The following is an 18,185-nucleotide window of genomic DNA, read 5'->3' on the forward strand; positions in this document are numbered from 1 at the left end:
TTTGCTTTTAAAGTTTTTTTCCTCCTTCTTCTCCCCAAAACCCCCCAGTAGATAGTTGTACATATTCTAGTTGTGAGTGCCTCTGGTTGTGCTACATGGGACGCCGCACAGCATGTCCTGAACGAGCGGAGCCACATCCACGCCCAGGATCTGAACCAAGGAAACCCTGGGCTGCCAAAGTGGAGCACGTGAACTTCACCATTCGGCGATGGCGCCGGCCCCTAAAGTTTTGTGTGTGTGTGTGAAGAACTTGTTGCAACTAGATAAGGTACTATTATCTTGGGCTACAGATTTTTTTCCAAATGTTTTATTGAGGTAAAATTTATACACCACAAAAGTCACCAGTTTCAAATCTACTATTCAATGATTTCTAGTAAACCTACAGACTTGTGAAACCATTACAATCCAATTTTTGAACATTTCTGTCACTCCAGAAAGATCTCTTCTGCCCCTTTGCCGTCACTCCCCATTCCTACCCCCAGCCAACCACTAATCCACTGTCTCTACAGATTTGCCTTTTCTAGGCATTTCATATAAATAGAATCATACAATATATGCTCTTTGGCATCTGGCTTCTTTCACTTAGCTTAATGTTTTTGAGGTTCCTCTATGTTGTATCTTTTATGAATATTTCATTCTGTTTTATTGCTGAATAGTGTTCCATTGTATGGATATACCACATTTTATCCATTCGTCAGTTGCTGGACATTTGGATTGTTTCCACCTTTTGGATATCATGAATAATGCTGTTATGAATATTTACGTACAACTTGCTACATGGACACATATTCAATTTTCTTGGGTATATACCTAGGGGTGGAACTGTTGGGTCACATGGTACTTTCATGTATAACTTTTTAAGAACCTAACAAACTTTTGAGAAGTGGCAGCACCATTTCACATCCCCACCAGCAATGTATGAGGGTTCTAACCTCTCCTTCCCAATGCTGGTTATTGTCAGTCATTTTCATTAGGGCCCTTGCAGTTGGGTGTGAAAAGCTTTCTCACGGCAGTTCTGATTTGCATTTCCCTAGTGACTAATGATATGAGCATCTTTTCACACCATCTTTCACCATTTAAATATTTTGTTTGGTAAAATGTCTATTCAATTCTTTCCCCCATTTTAAATTGGATTGTTAGTCTAATTATTGAGTTGTAAGAATTCTTTACATATTCTGAATATAAGTACTTTATCAGATACATGATTTGCAAATCTTTTTTTTCCCCCAGCGATACAGTATTTTTTCTTGATACGGAATTTTTAAAAGAGATACAAACTTCAAGATGAAGTTCCCTTGTGGTACATTAACAGGTCAATCGTGATTCACTTTTTTCAAAATATTATATAAGTACTTTTACAAAACAACTTTTATTTTAGAATACTTGGAAAATGTAAATACACATAAAACAAGAGAGTAAATTACAGAGATAATCTTCGCTAATATTTTTTGCTTACAGCCTTTGGGGTGCTTCTGTGAACATACATAGCATTTATTTAAAAAGTAAAAGTGGGACCATTTAAGTAATATAAACATTAGTCTCTCATCATTCCAGCTCTTGGCTGGCAAGCAAGACACAAACCTCTGAACGACTTAAGCAAAAAATTAATTTAAGAAAAGAACGGTTGGTTATGCCTAGTGTGAGTAACAGAGGACCAGGGTTTTGTCCCCTCTTCGGGGTGAGGTACGGCTAGGTGCTGGAATCCGTGCCCGGGAGTGTCTCCCCAGGAGCACAGGGGAAGGGCCCCCTCGGGGAACTACGCAGGAGACACTTCCCCAAACAGTCCCCATTCTGCAAGGAGCCGGGCGTTTCTGTCCCCCGAGGCCTGGCTGCCTCTTCCGGCGGTGCCAGCCGGTGGCCTCCCCTCTCACCGCCCACCCCTGGTCCTGGACCCCCCGCATGCCCGTCGCCGGCGCAGGGCTCAGCAGGGCCGGACGAAGGCGCCGCCGACAGTCCCCCAGCCCCAGTCCGCTTCGGCCGCTCCCCGGCGGCCCCAGCCGGTTCAGGAGCAGCCCTGTGCTCGGCCGCGGGGTCGATCCGAGGACGTGCTCGGCGCGGTGAGGGCACCTCCGCTTCCTCCCACCCCGAGCTGCTCGACGTGAAACGGCCCGAGCACTGTTTTACTTGCTGCGGCCGCCTCTTTGTCCGCACACAGCTTCAGACGGAGCCTCTCGCCGGGCAGGCCCGGCCGCGCCGCCCTCGGACCCCGGCCCCGGCGCCTCGGTTCCGCGCCTCACCGCTGGTCACGCAGGGGCAGAGGCGCCTCGCCGCCGGAACCTCCCGGGCCCCGAGGGAAGCGCCGCGGCCCCGCGGTGGGCTCGCTGTAGGGCGGGAGGCGGCGCATCCGGGTGAGCGCGCGGCGCCCCCGCCTCCCCCGCGCAGCCGCACGGGCCGCCGCCGCCGAGCACGCCGCGCGCGGACGACCGCGCCCGAGAGGCCTGCGCGGGCGGCCCTGCGGCCCCGGCCCGCCGCACTGAGGCGGCCCTGAGCGAGCGGTAGCGGCGGCCGCATGCGGGGCGGCCCCGAGTAGCGCGCCGAGCCCGCGAGGCCCGGCGCGGAGGCGGGGGCGGGCGCGGCGGAGGCGGGGCCGGCGCCGGGCCCGCCCGCCCGCCAGGGGAGCCGCCGGCAGTGGCCGAGGAGGCGGCGCGGCGGACGGCGGCCCGAGAGTAGCGCCCGCGCTGCGGCCCGCGGGACCGCGCCGCGACCGCCCGGGCCGGCCCCGAGGAGCGCCCGCCGCCGCCGCCGCCGCCGCGCGGGGACCGAGGTGAGTGTCCGCCCGCGCCCGGGCCGTCCCGGAGCCGTGGCCGCTTGCGCGGGGCCGGCGGCGGCGAAGGAGGCGGAGGCCCGGCCGCGGCCGCGTCTCGCGTCCCCCTTTGTGGCCGGCGCTGCTGTGGCCGGTGCGCGGGCGCGCTCGGCGCGGGTCCGGGTCGGGGACTCCGGGGCTGCTGGACACGCGGCGTCTCTGGTTGGCAGCTGCGGCGAGGAGCGAGTTTCCGTCCTAGTTTGACATTGAGTTAGAACCGTTTTTCTTTAGAAGACGGAAGTTTGTTTTATTGACCAAAATTCCACCTAAATATGGCTCCTGGGTTCGGCCGGGCGTGTGGTCCTGGGAGCCGCGGTGCCAGGCTGACCCTCGCCGGGTCGGCGCGCCGGGGGAGGGGAGGACACGCGGGCGGCCCGGGGCGGGGGCTTCCCGGCCCACTGCCCGCGAAGAGGACCGGCCTTGAATTAGCAAATGTCTGTGGAGGGGAAGGAGGGGGCTTTAGGTAATGTGGCAGCCCTTCTTGGAAGAATGAATGAATGAAATGTCATTTACTCATCCCTGATCAATACAGTGCCCATTTAAAGATTTGCCAGGAATTGTGATGATTTGCCTTGTCATTGCCTCTCTTACCTGGTCAGCCTTGCTAAGTGAGGGTCCCCTCTCCTCCAAACTTATGACCTTGGCCTCATTCTCAAAGCCACTGAGCTAACCAACCCTTCAACCGAATGTGCTTGACGTTTTCTGGCAAGTGTGAGCAATAGGCAAAGTAGTCTTTGTGGTTGTAAACTGTTTCTGGCGGCAGAGAATGTTATGCTTAATACATTGACATAATAATTTCTGTCAGGAACCCTCAGAGGCAGTGGTGATGGTGGGGGTCTTGTCCTCGTTTCACAGATGAAGTAGTTCACGTCCTAAGAAGTTGTAACTTTCCGGGTCACAAGCCAAGCAGCAGAGCTGGGATTCAAACCTAGGTCTTATTAATCCAGTGCTTTTTACATTACATCAGTGTCTAGACCTGGATTGTCCGTTGTGGTAGCCACTAACCACATGTGGCTGTTTAAATTAGTTAAAATTAGATTTTTAAAAATTCAGCTGCTCAGTTGTATAGCCACATTTCAAGTGTTCAGTAGCCAAATGTGACCAGTGGCTATTGAACAGACCTCGACTAGACCATACATCCATTTATTTATTCAGTAAATAAATATTTATGGAGTGTCATGTGTCTGCGAGGCACCGTTTTAAGTCCTGGGTATGCTGTAAGAGACGAAATATCCTTGCCTTTATGGAGCTTGCATTTTACATGCTAGTTTGAGGGGTGTTTCCACAGTACTTCAGTGCCTTGTTAACTCAAAGTGTGGTTTGTGAACTAGCAGCAGCTTTGCTGTCATCTGGGAGTTTGGAAGAATTGCAGAATCTCAGGTCCCAAAACACATCAACTGAATGAATATCTGTTAAAAGTGATTTAACAGATCACAGGTCATAAATCACAGATCTGTTTCAGGTGATTTGTGTTCACATTGAAGGCCTTATTCAGAAAACCAGTGATAACAAATGAATGTTCTGCTGGATTGTTAGATAGAGCTTTTAAGAAGCAGGGTCTAAAACTCTTGGGAGCCCTCACTGTTTATGCAAATGTTTGTTAAATGCCTGGCTTCTCCAACAGAGTATAAGCTTTGTGAGAGCCGAGATTGTGTCTTCCTTTTCTAGCCATGTATCCCCAGAGACTTCACAGTGCCTGGTAAGCAGTAGGCACTCAATAAATATTTATTGAGTATATGAGTGAACATGGTAAGAAGTGAAAACTGGTCGTTAACCTCAAGCAATTGCTGGCAAAGTAATTCTCATGGCATCAAGTAAGAGCGCGGGACTGGAGTCAAAATGAATGAGCTTTTCAGCTCCAAACCTCAGTTATCCTGGCCTGAGTTTTACTCTTGGCTCACGTGCGTGCCCTATCTCTTTCTCTTTTTAATAATATAAAGTAATATTAATAAATTTAAATCTTGATCATATGTTAGTGCTGCATATATATATATATTTTTTTTTAAGCTAAATTCCAGACTTTATTTGCATTTCACCAGTTTTTCCATTAATATTCTCTTTCTGTTCCAGGATCCAATCCAAGGTACCACATTACATTTAGCTGTCATGTCTTCTTAGTCTTTGGTAATTTCTCAGTCTTGTTTTTCATAACTTTGGTGGCCTTGAGGAGTACAGTCCTGGCTGAATTTGATGGATAGCTTTCCATAGACCAGATAGGGTCATCCGGTTCTGAGAAAGGGCTCTCATATTCAGGAAAGTAAGGCCATGAGGGGGAGAACTCTTATTTCTGCTCTTATTTGTTTATGTAATATATACATCTCTTATGCTTGTATAACAACCTACGACTTTAATACTTTGTTTTCAGTAACAGATTTCTTGGGATACAGTTCCTAATTGGTTGCAATTCAAAAGAGTGTTACAACATTGAAGTTGTGAACCACTGTTTTAAAATATAGAGTTTTAATCTTTATGATAGGTTAAGAGCTAGGCTGAGGTGGAAGAACAAGGAAAAAGGAGAGATTGCTAAAAGAGGCAGTAGGTCAGAGAGGGACCAAAGTGAATAGAGTGACATGATGGAGGAAGAAGAGTGGGGCAGCTGCGTAGAAGGGAACTAGGATGAATACTTACTGTTTGTTCATTTATTCAGTTAATATTTACTGAGTGCTTACTGTGTGCCACACCCAGTGCCAAATACTCAAGATAACTGGGGGTGGGACAGCATTAAACAGATAAACATGCAGATAAGTATGTAATAATTACAGCTTGTGATGAGTGCTATAAAGAAAAAGTAGTGGATGCTGGAGAGACTGTGGGTTGGGGGAGCTGCTACTTTTGGTTGGCTGGGTTGGTGAGGAAGGCTTCTCTGAATAAGTGACATTTGAACTCCTCTCTCTGGCTTTTGGTGACCTTCCATAATTACCCCCACACTGCTTATCCCATTTTTCTGTTATTTCACAACATACACATCTCTCTCTCTCCAGAGGCACTGTGCTTATTTCTAGCCCTGTCTTTATCCATAAATGATTTCTTCTTCCCAAGGTGTCCCCCTCTCTACCTCCACTTTTGGAAATGCTACCTCTTGTTCCAGGATTTGCTTAAATCCCATCTACCTTATCAAGTCTTTCACTGTTGATTTATGCCTGTATTTGTCACTCTTCTTGAGTTCGTGGTGTTTGAGGGTAGGAATAATATTTTACACTTTATCTGTGTATCCTCACTTATCCCAGCACAAAGCCAAGATAATAAAGAGTTGTTAAGAAGGTAAGTACATTCTGAAGTGTTGGGTGATGAACCTTAGAACAGTGAGTGAAGGTCCAGTTTTTTAAAAATATTTTTGTGGCATCATAGTAGATCCACATGTTGTTATAAGAAATAATTCAGAAAGATCCCATGCACTCTTTACCCACTTGGTCCCGGTGGTATCATCTTGTAAAACTATAGAACAGTGTCAGACCCCTGATAGTGTCATTGATACAGTCCAGATCCAGAATAGATCCATCACCACAAGGTTTCTGCATGTTGTTCTTATAGCTACAACCGCATCCCTCCCACCTCCACCCCTCCTTAAGCCCTGACAATCAGTAATCTGTTCTCCATTTCTATAATTTTGTCATTTCAATCATGTTTTATAAATGGAATCATACAGTAAGTACCTTTTGGAATTGGCTATTTTCACTCAGCATAATTCTCTAGAGATTCATCCAGGTTGTTGGCATGAATCAGTAGTTGCTTCCTTTTTATTGCTGAGTAGTATTTCATAGTATGGATGTACTTTTATGGTTCTTTTAACTGTTTGCCTTTTGAAGGACATTTGGTTGTTTCCAGTTTTGACTGTTAACAGCACCATTTGTTGAAAAGGCGGTATCTTTCCTCCAGTGAATTGCTTTTGTATCTTTGTAAAAAATCAGTTGGCTATATTGGTATGAGTCTATTTCTGGGTTCTCTCTTCTGTTCAGTTGATCTATGTGTCTGTCTCTCTGCCTGTATCACATAGTCTTGGTTACCGTGTTATATAATAAGTCTTCAGTTGGTGTGGCTTGATTGCTCCCACTTCATTCTTCTTTCTCAAAGTTGTTTTAGCTATTCTCATTTCTTTGCCTATCCATGTAAATTGTAGAATAATCTTGTCTTTATTTACAAAAAAATCTTGATGGAGGAATTGCCTTAGACCCATACATCAGTTTGAGGAGAATTGACGTCTTTCTATGTTGCATCTTCCAATGTATGAACATAGTATGTCTCACCATTTATTTAGATCTTTTTTGATTTCTTTCATCAGCATTGTGTAGTTTTATCATACAAGTCTATGTTTTGTTAGATTTTGTCAGATTTGTTTTGTTAGATTTACATGTAAGTGTTTTTCTTTTGAGTAATTGAAAATGGCGTTGTATTTTTAATTTTGATGCCCGTGTGTTTGTTGCTAGTATAGAGAAATATTAACTTTCTTATATTGATCTTGCATCCTGCAATCTTGCTGAACTCATTTGTTAGTTCTGTGAGTTTTCTTGTAGGTTCCTTGTGACATTCTAAATAAACAACCATGTCATGTATACACAGGGGTGGTTTTATTACTTCCTTTTTAATCTGCATGCCTTTTATTTCCTCTTCTTGCCTTATTGCACTGGCTAAAACTTCCAGTACAGTGTTGAATAAGAATAGTGAGAAGGGGGAACAGCCCAGTGGCATAGTGGTTAAGTTCATGTGCTCCACTTGGGCAGCCCAGGGTTCGTGGGTTCAGAACCCAGGTGCAGACCTACCCACTTCTCATCAAGCCATGCTGTGGCAGCATCCCACATACAGAATAGAGGAAGATTGGCACAGATGTTAGCTCAGGGACAATCATCCTCAAGCAAAAAGAGGAAGATTGGCCACAGATGTTAGCTCAGGAACAGTCTTCCTCACTGAAAACAAAGAACAGTGAGAGAGGGCATCTTTGCTTTGTTCCTGATCTTAGGTGGATAGCTTTCGGTCTTTCACTATGTTTTGGATCAGTCTCAGCCTATCCATAGTGATGCTATGGGCTAGAAATGCCTAGGGCACTCTCCTGGGCCCTTGGTGAGACCTCACAGACATTTCCCCTTTTGCAGCCAGTGTTGTGGCTGTACTGGCCTTGTGGTTCTTATTATGATTGCAAGACACACCTCAGCAACAGCCATCAGGGAACTTTGAAAAGAGAAGATTTATTACTCAGAGGTCCTGGAGGATACACAGCACACCTGGGACCACACAGTGACATCATGGGTAGAGAGATAATGCAGACCTGGAGTTTTGCTTTTATTGGGGTTGAGGGTGAGGTGCCTAGGATTTTTGGGTTCACTGTTTATTGGTGAATTTAAAACATAAGAGTGGGAATTAGGATACAGGAAGGGAAAAGCAAATTGCCAATGGGTCACTTATCTAAGTGTGCCAGAGCTCTTTTAAAAAAAAGAGAACTTCATGGGTGGGGTGGCCTGACTCTTTATCTAGGTATGTAGCTGGATGTCTTTGAAGTGGATGCCTGGGCAGTCAAAAGCTTAATGTCATACAATTTACATCACAATCAAAAAAGCTAATTGTTAGACACACCACACACTATTAAGTATAGTGTTAACTGTAGGGTTTTTTTGTAGATGCTCTTTATCAAGTTGAGGAAGTTCCCCTCTATTCCTGTCTTTCTGAGAGTTTTTATCATGAGTGGGTGTTGAATTTTGTCAGGTACTTTTTGTGCATTAATTGATATGGTCATGTGATTTTTCTTCTTTAGCCTATTGATATGATGGATTATTTTGATTGGTTTTTTAAATTGAGTCAGCCTTACATCTCTGGAATAAAGCCCACTTGGTCGTGGTGTATAATTTTTTAAATATGTTGCCGAATTCTATTTACAGACAGTCCCTAACTTAGGATGGTTTGACTTAAGATTTTTCTGTTTTACGATAGTATAAAAGCGATATGCCTTCAGTAGAAACTCTACTTCAGATTTTGAATTTTGATCTTTTCCCAGACTAGCCATGTGTGGTGTGATACTCTCGTGATGCTGGGCAGCAATAGTGAGCCTCAGCTCTCAGTCAGCAACATGATCATGAGGGTAAACAACTGATACTCTTAAAACCATCCTGTGTGCATACAACTAGTCTGTTCAGTACAGTATTCAAATACTGTTTCAGTACAGTATTCAATAAATTACATGAGATATTCAACACTTTGTTATAAAATAGGCTTTGTGTTAGATGACTTTGCCCAACTGTAGGCTAATGTAAGTCTTCTGAAATTAGGCTAGGCTAAGGTAGGCTAGGCTAAACTATGATGTTGGGTAGGTTAGGTATATTAAATGCATTTTTGGCTTACAGTATTTTCAACTCATGGGTTTATTGGGACGTAACCCTATCGAAAGTCAAGGAAGATCTGTACTAATATTTTGTTAAGGATTTTTTGCATTTATATTCATGAGGGCATTTAGCACCATAAACTTCTCTCTTAGCACTGTTTTAGCTGTGTCCCCAAATTTTGATATGCTGTATTTTTATTTTCACTCAGTTCAATGTATGTTTTTATTTTCCTTGAGACAACTTCTTTGACCCAGGGATTGTTTAGAAGTGTGTTGTTTGGTTTTCAAGTATTTGGCAGTTTTCCTGTCATCTTTCTGTTTCTGGTCTCCAGTTTGATTCCATTGTGATTGGAGACGACACACTGTATGATTTCAGTTCTTTTAAAATTTGTTGAGGCTTGTTTCGTGGCTCAGCATTTGGTCTATCTTGGTATATGTTCTGTGGACACTTGAACGCGTTTTCTGCTATTGTTGAGTGGCGTATTCTATAAATGTCAGTTAGATCCTGTTGGTTGATGACGTTGTTGAATTCTTCTATACTTTGGCTGGTTTTCTGTCTAGTCTGTCAACTCTTGAGAGAGGATGTTGAAGTCTCTGACTCTATTTGTATATTTGTCTTTTTTTCCTTTTAGGTTATATCAATATTTAGCTTTATATATTTTGCAGCTCTCAGTTTGATGTATGCACATTTAGAGTTGCTGTATTTTCTTGGTGGGTTGACTTGTTCTCTCATTATATGATGTCCTTCTCTGTCTCTAGCAATTTTCTTTCCTCTGAATTCTACTTTATCTGATATTAACATAGCCACTAATTTTCTTTTTCCTTTGATTGCTTTCCTTTTGTTGTTTGGATGAGCTATCTTTTCCCAGCTTTTTACCTTCAACCTGCCTATATCGTTACATTTGAAGTAAGTTTCCTGTAGACAGCATATAGTTGGGTCATGTTTGTAATCCATGGTACCAATCTCTGTCTTTTCATTGATGCGTTTAGATCATTTACATTTAATGTAATTATTGATCTATTAGGGCTTAAGTCTACCATTTTATTTTTTGTTTTTGTTCCCTCTGTTTTTTTGTTTCTCTGGGTGTTTTTTCCCCCTGACTTCCTGTGGGTTACTTGAAAAATTTTTTAAAATTACTCTTTGATTTATTGATACTGTTTTTGAGTATATTTCTTTGTATAGTTGTTTTAATTAAAATTTTTCTTATTGGTTGCTCTAAGTATTACATTATATATACATAACTTATCATTGTCTACTGTTGTCATTTGTGTTGAAGTGGAGTATAGAAACCTTACTTCCCTTTATATCCATTTACCCTCCCCCATTTTAATACAATTGTAAATATTTCCTCTACATACATTTAGAACCTCACTAGACAGTGTTATAGTTTTTGCTCCCACAGTGAGACATGAATGAGAAAACTCAGGAGAGAAGGAAAGCCTGTTTACCCATATTTTTGCTTAGTTTTCCTTTTGATGTCTCAAGATTCCTTCTTTTATCATATATTTTTTGTTTTAAGAACTTCCTTTGGCCATTCTTTAGGGTAAGGCTGCTAATGACAAATTCTCTTAGTTTTTCTTCATTTGAGAATGTCTTGATTTCCTCTTCTTTCATGAAGGATATTTTCTCTGGGTATAGGTTTCTGTGTTGATTTTTTTTTTGGTGAGGAAGATTGTTGCTGAGCTAACATGTGAGCCAGTCTTCCTCTATTTTATGTGGGATGCCACCACAGCATGGCTTGATGAACAGTGCTGGGTCCACACCTAGGATCTGAACCTGCGAACCCCGGGTTGCCAAAGTGGAGTACGTGAACTTAACCACTACGCCACTGGGCTGGCCCCCTTGTGTTGATCTTTTCTTTCAGCATTTGAAAAATGTTGTACCACTTCCTTCTGGCCTCCATGGTTTCTGATGAGAAATCCACTGTCATTCAAATAGTTTTTCCTTTGTAGTTAAGGTGTCATTTTTCTCTCACTGTTCTCAGGAATTTTTGTCTTTAGTTTTCAAAAGTTTAATTATGCTACATCTTGGTGTAGATTTCTTCGGGTTTATCCTGTTTGGAGTTCACTCAGCTTTCTGAATCTGTAGGTTTATGTCTCATGCCAAATTTGGTAAGTTTTTACCATTATATCTTTGAGTACTTCTTTAGCTCACTCCCTTTCTCCTCTTTTTTCAAGACTCTGATAACTTGAATGTTGGATCTTTTGTTATGGTCCCACAGGTCCCTAAGGATGTTGATTTCTCTTTAGTTTATTTCTCTCTGTTGTTCAGATTGAGTAATATCTATTGCTCAATTGCTCCTCTTTTCTTTGTCCCTTCCATTTTGCTATTGAGTCCATCTACTGAGCTTTTTATTTTGGTATTTTTCAAAATTTCCATTTCACTTTTCTTTATATTTTATATTTCTTGAGGTTATTCATTTATTTATTTTTAATTTTTTTTAAGCATGCTTGAAATTGTTGAAGCATTTCTGTCACAGCTGTTATAATCATTGTGAGATAATTCCAACATCTCTCTCATTTTGGTGTTGGTGTCTACTGATGTCTTTTTCATTGAGTTTGAGTTCATCCTGGCTTTTGGTATGATGAGTAATTTTTGGTTAAAACCTGGACATTTTCATATTCTATGAAATTCTAGAGCTTATTTAAGCCTCTGTTACAGCTGGGTTTTTTGATGCCACTCCAGTCGGGTAAGGGGGTGGCATGCAGCACTACCTTGTTATTGCTAGGAGGAATTAGAAATAGACCTTCTCCTGGCCTAAAAAGTAGAGTGTTTTGTTACTGCCAGGTGTGGGTAAAGGTCCAGGATCCCCAGGAGAGATGGTGTGGAAGGATGTCTTGTTACCAGCTGATGTGGATGAAAGCCTGGGCTCCCTACGTGGCTACCTCAGTATTGCTCTAGTGTGGAAGGGGTTGGAGTGCCTTATTACAACCTGGAGAGTATGTGGAAGTCTAAGCTTCTCATCTGACCTTTGCTGGTCTGGATGGGGCCACACTTTTCTTTGTGGCGTTTGTCTGGAGTAGAGTGGTTTTTTTCCCTACGAGTTTTCTGTCTTGCTAGGATGTATCTTTGGCTAGAGAGAGCAGACTTTTGTTGGGGCTTTTTTTGTCTGTGTCTGTTGGCATTTGCAGGTTGTCAGCTTCTTCACCTCAAAGTCTGGGATTTATGAGGCAAAAATAAAACCCAGGGAAATCACCATTGTGTTGTTCCCTGGGACCTGAGATCCCTAGCCAGTCTGCCTTCTTCTCACCACACATAAGAGTCTTCTTATGTTTGTTTCATATGCAATGGCCAGAGTTTTTAGTTGTAGTTAGTGGGAGGAATAGGGAAAAGTACATCTACTTTATCTTCTCAGAAGCAAATATCCCTGAAGGACCAGTTTTTAACATTTCCCCTTTGTCATGGCCTGATTCTTTTCTAACATATGTAAAAAATATATTTCAAGGAAAATGAAGTAAAAACCCTACAATATATAACTCCCAATTTTTTATTATTAGATTCAGTAGATGTAAAATTTCTCTCAAGTTGCTCTAAAGGTTTCTAAATACTTAGTCAGTCTGTGTACTTACCTTCTCATGGAATAGGTGCAAGCAGTTTGCTCTCTAGGAACTACACTTTGACTAGTACTGCCTGGAGTATTACTACTTCATTCTTTTTGAAATTATAAATCAACGATTAGTCATTCAGTTTAGTTTCTTCTCTGCTGTTTTGCTTGTATTTTTGTTGGGACATCCTCAGTGTGAAACCCTTTTAGTCCTTGAGGAGAACGAATGTTCAGGATTGTTTTTAGGGCAGCTATAGCAATAGTGATGGGAGTTGAGAGTGCATCTTTGATTTTATGTGACTTCTTTCTCCTTTAATTTTTGTTTATTTATTTTGTTGAGGAAGATTGTCACTGAGCCAACATCTATGCCAGTCTTCCACTATTTTGTATGTGGGATGCTGCCACAGCATGGCTTGATGAGCTGTGTGTAGGTCCACGCCCAGGATCCAAACTCACCAGCTCCAGGCATTGAAGCAGACTGAGTGCACAAACTTAACCACTATGCCACTGGGCATGCCCCTCTTCTTTAATTTTTAAATTCTTATAAATTGTTATGAACTATAAAGCAAATCCTTATAAATGTTTATAAGAATCCTCCTTTATAATTAATGTAATTTTATAACATTAATTTACTCCTTTGTAATTAATGTAATTAATGACTTCTAATGTTATATCGAGAACGTGATTGTTTTAGTTCTGTAAAGTTGTTTAAATATAGGTTTCTAGTGTGTTATCTTTTGGATGACAACCTCAGCTATGGGACACACACTAAGGGACACTAGGTGAAGCCTTCTGGGGAGCCATGAGGTGATTTGAAGACAGTTCCTTAGGTTTAGATGTCATGGTTTTTGCTAGATTTTTGTGTTTTTGTGTTTTTCCTTCTCATAGGAAAAAAGTTCTTTTCAGTATTGATTCAGTTATAAAAAGGAGTGGAATTTGCACTGCATAGGTAGAGTTACATGCTAAGTTATTAAATTATTCTTTGGAAATTACACATTACATTTCATAATTTATTGTTTTCTTTAAGGCTAAACAGTCAGTGAAAATTTCTTGGAATGTTGTACCTCTCCTTTTTCTATCCCTAGGAATTAGTGAGTTGTCAATAAACACTTAACCAATGTTTACAAGTCCCTCTGTATAGCAGTGACTGTAGAGGGTAGGAAGGCAGCACTGTCATACTGGTGAGGCCTGACCACTTCAGAAATTGAAGTCCATATTCTGCTCGTAGTAAGACTGCAGAATTAATTTTAATTATTTTGAGTGTTTCCATCTGAAGAGAACACTAATGTAATAGGACTGTTGTAGGGAGAGTAGCCATGAGAGTTTCAATTTTTACCCAGATTAGGGGCATAGGAGAACTAAGACAGCTTTGCCACTGGGCATGGAAAATGGTGCTAAGATGGTCTCTGATCTGAAACTTAGGAGGGGAATGAGAAAGTAGAGGGAAGAAAGGATGTTTAAGAAGAGTCTTTGAACAGGGCTGGAAATCCTTTGATGGGCAACCTCTGGGGCATTTCAGTGCCTGAGATAGAAGGACGCTCCTGGAGAGAAAGAGCTTTGTGGTGTAAGCTTTTGACTGGAAATGTCCTTGATTTGGAGAAGCGGTGCAATACTGGCAGCTTATCAGCTGGTGGTTATCAGCTGGTGTTGTAGGCTCTTACCTCAGGAGGGAAAGTTTGAGGAGTGTTAGGAGAACCGTGAGTTGATTCAGACAGACTGGGATGTAGCTTTTGATAGTTGGAGATGGGGTATAAAACACAATGTGTATTGCACTGACCAGTGCCAGGCACTATTCTAAGTGTTCTACTTATATTAGTTCATTTAATCTTTATAAGAACCCTCAGAGGTAAATGCTTTTATCATTATCCCCACTGTACAGATAAGGAGCTGTAGCATGAAGAGGTTAAGTGGTGAAGCTCGGATCTGCATCTATCCCTGTGTCTGTGCATTTAGCATGGCAGTCTGGCTCCAGAGTTTATTGTCTTAACCACCAAACTAGGCTGCTTTGTTAGGATAGTGTGGACAAGATTTACAGGGGCTTTGAATACCAAGCAGAAGAGTGTGGACGTTATTTGGAAGGCAGTAGGGAGCCATTGAAGGATTTGATGGGAGTATTGATTGACATCAGAATTAAGCTTTATTGTACATGTAGGTGGGTGATTGTTATTTTGAAAGACTAGAGGTAGGAAATGAGGCTAATGCACTAGTCCAGGTGACTGTGTATACCGGAACATACAGGTGCATTTTTAGAGATGGAATCAGATGGTCTTGTCAGTCAGTGAAGGATAGTCATTCAACCTCTAAGGGAGGCCACCATTAACAGCAGTGGAAAAAAACAGGAGAGTTTGAGGATAGTTAATAGTGTGTCTTGAGACATGTCCAGTTGCAGGTGCCAGAGAAGGACTCCAGGTGGAACTATTCTGCAGGCATCATAGTTGTGGAACTCGATCTTGGGAGGAGAGGTCAGGTCTGGAGGTACAGATGAACATGATCAGCATGGAGATGATGAAAATAGGGAGTGGTAGAGAGGGCTGAGAAATACTTTTAGGACCCTAGGGAAGGAAAGAGTCTTGTACATCCTCATTGAGCAAATATTGGAGTGTCAGTTGTGTGCCAGGTGCTGTAGATACAAAGTGAACAAAACAGACACGGATCGTCTTGGATCAGTCTAATGGGGCAGACAGAGAGATGATTAAGTAAATAATGGGGAAATGACATTTCAGCTGAGACCCAGAGGTCAAACAGATTTTAGTACAGAGAGTGGGGGCAATAGGATTCCAGGTAAAAAGAAAGGTATGTGCAGAGGCCATGTAGCAAAAGAGAACTCATTTTGTTTAAGGGTCTGAAAGATTAGTGTGGCTGAAGGGCCATTGGTGCGAGGGAAAGTGGAGTGAGATGAAGGGAGAAAAATGGCATGGGACAGATGGTGCAGGACCTTTTTCTCAGCGCTGTTGAAAGGTTTTGAGCAGGAGAGAGCTCTGTTTCGAAATTTAAGCAGATCACCCTTGCTGTAATGTGGAGAATGGATTTGGGCAAGAGGGTAGGATGGGTAAAAGAGAGGCATGGAGACCAGTTAGGAGACTTGCAAGAGGCCTGGACTAACATGGTGACAGTGGATCTGTCTGAGGCCAAGGACGGCTCTGGTGTTTCTCTCAGCAAGCTGCTCTGGCCCTCCCTGGCCTTCCCCTTAGTACTTCTTTTTTTTCTTTATATTATCACATGTCATGCTGACACTGTCAGTTTATGTATCTGTGTTCCTTCTAGACTGTGAGTTCCTTAGGCAATGGTAGAGACCTTCTCTCACTGGTCTGCTAAGCACCAGTGCCTCCCACCTGAAAAGTGACCAGTAAATGTTGGATAAGTCAGTGTGCTTACCTTGAGAGGTGCAAGACTTTAATCAGGTCTTAGACTGAGTCTTTTTCCTGTTTTTTTTTTCCCTGAGGGAAACTCCAAGACCTGGGTTGGCTGGTGACAGTGTTACAGGGGAGGACTGTGCTGACTGGGGCCTATATGGCGTTCAGAGGTGTTTTCAGGTGTCTAACCATTGGAAGGTCTACATGATTTCCTCAGCAGGAGAATTAGAAGAGGGCAAATCAGGAATGCCAAGGAAGGACACCTTATGAAAAATAGTGGGCACTGATGTCCAATGCTGTTGAGCAGGCAGGAGTGTGAAAAGATTTCTTCCTCTGTCTTGCTTTTTCTCCTCTTTTTAGTTTCAGCAGAGAAGTAACAGTAGAAATCTCATTACAAGGGGGTAGCAGTGAGTGAGAGGCAGGGCATTAAGGTGGATGAGAGTCAGTGTAAGGGTGACAGGAGACCAGGAAAGGGGATTGTGGTACAGTGGAGATGGCAAATGCCCCTTTGAAAGGGAGCGGCCCGTAGTCAGCTCCTCACATTCTGTTGTTTGAGTATGCTCACTCAGTGGTGGCAGAGGATTCTGTTTTACCAGAAAAGCTAGAAATCCTGATTTTTCGAGTGAAATGTCCTGATTTTTAAATGTTAGCAATGCAATTTTAAGAGTCTTTTTTTATGGGGAGGGAGGACAAAAACCCTCATCTCTGGGTGTAGTTTGGCCTGAAATTCAGTTACCTTGGGAGAAAGGGCTGGTGGAGTTGGCTGGTGAGTGCGAAAGAGAGGAGTATTTGTGGAAGGAGGCCTCCAAGGCTAGAGAAAGGAGTAGCAATTAAGTGTACAAGTGGAGAGCATTATCCTTGAAAAGGAGGAAGGATTCTGTGAGAGAGGAACAAAGGGAATGTGAGGTGAAAGTGAGATGGAGGGAACTTGAGTCTGAGGAGGTGAGACTTTGTAAAGTCAGAGGCCAGGGTTGTGTTGGGTGGTCTGTGAGGGTATGCATGCATGAAGGGAAGGGTCGGTGCGGGGGAGTACGGGAGAGGAATTGTGCAGAACAGTAAGGGCTCTGTCTGGCTAGGCTAGTTAGCATGGGTTTGCTGTGGACTCAGCCAGCATTGTTTCAGATCTTTCTCTGTAATGTTAGTATCCTGGAAGTTGAAGCAGAAAAATTGAACAGCAGGACTTGTCTAGGGTTAGAGATTGAAAGGCTGAAAGGTCCAATAGGTGCGGGACTTTTTGTGTGTCCAAGAGGGCATAATTACAAAAGCTGTGTGACTTCTAGGTTGGTAGCTAAGCACATGAAATTAGAAACCTGGCTGGGTAGGGGAACGGGAGCTGACTTGGAAGCAGATAGAGAAGAGCAGGTTTGGTGAGGTGAGGGAATGTAAGCACCAGATGGCCAGGAGATGGTTGGGTGGTGGTTTGCATCCGGGTTTGGTTTTGGCTGAAGTGTCAGTTTCAGGTGTCAATAGGCAGGTTGGTGTTGGGCCCCGAGACAGAAGATAGATCACCAGGATTGGTGCTGCTGAGGAAGACAGTGTTAGAAGGCAGCTTGGATGGTGCAGCTGACAGAGGATTGACAGGTTGGAGGTGGACAGGAAGATGGTGAATCCAGTGCTGACATCAACTCACTGGGGAGGGTTGGATGGTATCTTGAAGTCTCAGAATATAAGGATAAATCTTTTGGGGGTGGGCCTAAATGAAGCAGCAGATTTTGACTAGTCCACAATTCAGATTTAACTATTGCAATATAGTATTTTAATATTTAGGGAAATGTCTTATGTAAAATACACTCATATAACAAAAAAGTAATGAAACACTGTAAAAAGATCTGGATTGATCCATTTTGCTTAGGTCAGACAAGGTGGGGTCCACCTGGAAGTCAGTTTACCCACACCCACAGAGATGCTTGATTGCCGGCCCTGACCTATCCTGATTTACCAGCAACTCCCAAATGTGAGAAGTGGCAGTGACTAATCCAGCCATGCCATCACCTGGGGGCCTTAAAGTACTTGCAGTGTCACTTTCTGAGGGGTTAGGGGCTTGAAAATATCTTCAGATTTCCCTTAAACTTTTGGCAGTGGAAGACCATTGGTTTGTTTAGTGACCAGACTGTAAACTTATGGCTACAAGCTGCTGCCTGTCTACTCGCCACCCTCCAAACAAAACTAAACAAAAT

At 43.0% G+C, this 18,185-nt stretch overlaps 1 protein-coding gene across 3 annotated transcripts in view; it reads left to right on the top strand.

Moving 5' to 3' along the window:
- The first annotated feature begins 1,766 nt into the window (after nt 1-1,766).
- Nucleotides 1,767-18,185, top strand: part of GALNT1 (polypeptide N-acetylgalactosaminyltransferase 1) — a 135,521-nt gene continuing 119,102 nt past the window's right edge. The window contains exon 1 of one of the 3 annotated variants that reach the window (XM_070629907.1): nt 1,767-2,057. The gene's annotated coding sequence lies outside the window, so the exon portion shown is untranslated. Of the gene's footprint in view, nt 2,058-2,625; nt 2,765-18,185 lie in introns of those variants that run through there. The other 2 variants (XM_070629905.1, XM_070629906.1) reach the window with 2 other exon arrangements.

This window comes from Equus przewalskii, chromosome 7, assembly GCF_037783145.1.
Source record: "Equus przewalskii isolate Varuska chromosome 7, EquPr2, whole genome shotgun sequence".
In the NCBI taxonomy this organism is placed as follows: Eukaryota; Metazoa; Chordata; class Mammalia; order Perissodactyla; family Equidae; genus Equus; species Equus przewalskii.